Source organism: Octopus bimaculoides, chromosome 15 (genome assembly GCF_001194135.2).
Source record: "Octopus bimaculoides isolate UCB-OBI-ISO-001 chromosome 15, ASM119413v2, whole genome shotgun sequence".
Taxonomy (NCBI): Eukaryota; Metazoa; Mollusca; class Cephalopoda; order Octopoda; family Octopodidae; genus Octopus; species Octopus bimaculoides.
The window spans coordinates 46,755,330-46,758,604 of record NC_068995.1 but is presented as its reverse complement, the minus strand read 5'-3'; positions in this window follow the sequence as shown (position 1 = coordinate 46,758,604).

Genomic DNA, 3,275 nt, shown 5'->3' with positions numbered 1-3,275 from the left:
TATATATATACATATATACATATATACATATATACATATATACATGCATATATATATACATATATACATATATGTTCATATATACATATATATGTGTGTATAGTATGTATGCATGATGTCTATATATATACATATTTATTTATTTAGATTTGTTTATAAATATATATGCATATATATATATATATATGCATGTATGTATATACGCATACATATATACACATACATACAAAATATGTATCAGTTATTCCTAAATCTCTCTCTATATGTGTATATATATATATATATATATATATATATATATATATATATATATATATATATATATATATATATACACATATATATATACATATATATATATATATTTATATATATATATATATTCGTATATATAGATATGTATATATACTCACACATACATATACACAAACACACACATACACACACAGACACACACATATTCTCACACACGTATAAATACACATCATGTAAATGCATACATATTTATTCATATATGTTTAAATATGCATGTATAATTGTGTGTGCATGTTGATGTCTATGCTCTGTATGTGCGTTTGTGTGCGTATGTATGTATGTATGTATGAGTGTGTGTTTTTGTGTATGTGTATTTCTTGATTTACTTTTGTGTGCGCTTAGGTTAAATTGAAAAAAATTATGCCGTCATCAAGGTCAGGGAGGTGTATTAACGGGTGAATAAGGGGTGTTGAAAGGGGTTTTAAAATGCTTTAGAGAGGTGGAGACCGATATAATTGGAAAATGTGAATTAGTTGAAAGGACGGGTGTGGGTTAGTGGTTAGACCAGAAGCAAGAACCCTGACATTTCATTTCCTGCCATCTGATTTGCTCTCAGCTCAATTATGCGGGGGCCTGGGTTGTGGGCAGAAGCCACGATCTACCCATTTCTTAAATGCTCTGTATGTTTGTTTGTTTGTTTGTCTTGTTTACTTTTCTTTTTATTAATTTTATTGTTTGTGTTCGTTCCTCATTTCTCCTTCCACTGCTGCTGCTTATTTTGTTGTTGTTGCCTTGTTGCTATTGTTGTTTTTGTTTTTGATGTTGTTGTTATTGCTTTTGCTGCTGCAGATGATGCCGCCCACATTTCTTCTTTCCTTTTCTTCTTTCTTTATTGTTCCAGATATGTTCAATGCCAAGACGTATGCACGTGACTTAAATTGGTTTCTTCATCTATGTAACTCTATGCTGTATCTTCTGGAAACTGGTATCGTCGTTAGTATTACTACGGATGGTTTATTGCTGCTGATGTGGCTCATACTGCTGCTGATCTTTTGATTGTTTAGATATACGTAGAGAACATCGGGGGCACTCTTTGATTTTACGAGCTCATCTATATTCAAAAGCATTCGGAAAGTAGCCGTCACTATATTTGTAGACATTGTCTTGTGTATAATGTTTTCCAGTTATATCTTGTTATGTGGAGGCGCAATGGCCCAGTGGTTAGGGCAGCGGACTCGCGGTCATAGGACCGCGGTTTCGATTCCCAGACCGGGCGTCCGGGCGTCGTGAGTGTTTATTGAGCGAAAACACCTAAAGCTCTACGAGATTCCGGCAGGGGATGGTGGCGAATCCTGCTGTACTCTTTCACCACAACTTTCTCTCACTCTTACTTCCTGTTTCTGTTGTGTCTGTAATTCAAAGGGTCAGCCTTGTCACAATGTCACGTTGAATATCCCCGAGAACTACGTTAAGTGTACACGTGTCTGTGGAGTGCTCAGCCACTTAAACGTTAATTTCACGAGCAGGCCGTTCCGTTGATCGGATCAACTGGAACCCTCGACGTCGTAAGCGACGGAGTGCCAACAACAACAATATCTTGTTATATCTTGAACAATCCTACGCTACAATTAGTTGATAGAGCGTCTGATATTAGGCTCAATTTACACAGAAATGTGTGTGTGTGTGTGTATGTGTGTATGTATGTATGTATGTATGTATGTATGTATCTATGTATGCATGTACGTACGTATGTATTGATGTGCGTATGTAATTATATATGTATGTGTGTAAGTTACCTCCTGTTTTTAATTCTTTGATATCTTCCTCCGAGGAAGAAGCTTGTGTCTAGCAAAGGCACGAAACTTCATTGTTGGAATGTAGACAATAAAATCAAATTCTCATTTAAACACGAGGAAAGTCTTTCATAATTTTATTCATCTACTTAAAGATTGTTTTTGTATTGCGGGAATTAGCTAGTTGATTTCGCTTTCTGAAAGCCGTATTTTATACAGCTTGTCAGTTTAGCAATTTTTAAAAACTCCAACTGTACCAATCAATTATTATTAGCGTAAATGTGAATTTATAATCTCGAAATATTGAAACTGGGAGTTTCAAAGCAGTTGACCATAGCTGAAGAAACGTTGATGATATGACAAGTTAACTGGGAGGTTAAGCAGTTGGAGGTTAACAGCATTGCTTGGAACCGCTCGAAAAGTCCAGATGTTGCTCGAAAAGTAAGGTGTGTTACCTTAGGTCACTGGCAGTGAACAATTGGCACCGTAGTACATTTCCAGCGTTAGAATCTGTGTAAAGACAATAAATAATAATAATAATAATGATAATGATAATGATGATGATTTCAAATTTTTACCACAAGGGCAGCTTAGGAGAGGGTATTAAGTCGATTACATCGACCCCAGTGTTTCACTGGTACTTAATTTATCGACTCCGAAAGGATGAAAGGCAAAGTCGAGCTCGGCGGAATTTGAACTCAGAACGTAGTGACGGGCGAAATACCGGTAAGCATTTCGTCCAATGTGCTAACGATCCTGACAGCTCGTCGCCTTAATGAAAATGATAATAATAATAATAATAATAATAATAATAATAATAATAATAATAATAATAATAATGATAATAATAATAATAATAATCTGTCTCCCTACGATATAGACCTATAACCTGTCTCCCTACGATCTACAAAGCCTTTACTGCAATAATATCGCAGAGAGTGAGTAAACACCTGGAAAATAACAACCTGTTTCCAGAAGAGCAGAAGGGATGCTGCAAGGGCTCATACGGCTGTAAAGATCAATTATTGATCAATAAAGCCATAACTGAAGACAGCCGCAGAAAGAAGAAAGGCCTCAGTATGGCCTGGGTGGACTACCAAAAGGCTTTCGACAGTGTTCCCCACACGTGGATTCTGGAAACACTAGCCATAAACAAGGTGGCACCAATTATCATAAAGTACATAGAGCACTCAATGAACAAATGGCAGACAGTGCTACAGCTCCAAA